Consider the following 238-nt stretch of genomic DNA (forward strand, 5'->3'; position numbering starts at 1 on the left):
CCGAATGATAATCGTTATTAACATTGTTAAACGCTTGTGGAAGCAGTGCCAGTTTGATTATAATGGTCATATTGATGATACTTCAGTAAATTGAATGCCGATGACGGCGGTACACCTAACGCATCGAACGCCAACAGAACAGCACTCGGCGCCTGCAGGAGTTCCTGAATATGCAGGAGGTGGAGGGCCGAGGACCCCCAAAACCCCTATTACCCTCAGCCGATAGGGATCCCCACGT

At 49.2% G+C, this 238-nt stretch overlaps 1 protein-coding gene across 1 annotated transcript in view; it reads right to left on the reverse strand.

The window, feature by feature from the left end:
- The window catches only part of LOC119586626 (ATP-binding cassette sub-family C member 9-like), a 47,046-nt gene that overhangs the window by 32,475 nt on the left and 14,333 nt on the right, over positions 1-238 (reverse strand). The gene's annotated exons all lie outside the window — the stretch shown is intronic.

This window comes from Penaeus monodon, chromosome 21 (genome assembly GCF_015228065.2).
Source record: "Penaeus monodon isolate SGIC_2016 chromosome 21, NSTDA_Pmon_1, whole genome shotgun sequence".
NCBI classification, from domain to species: Eukaryota; Metazoa; Arthropoda; class Malacostraca; order Decapoda; family Penaeidae; genus Penaeus; species Penaeus monodon.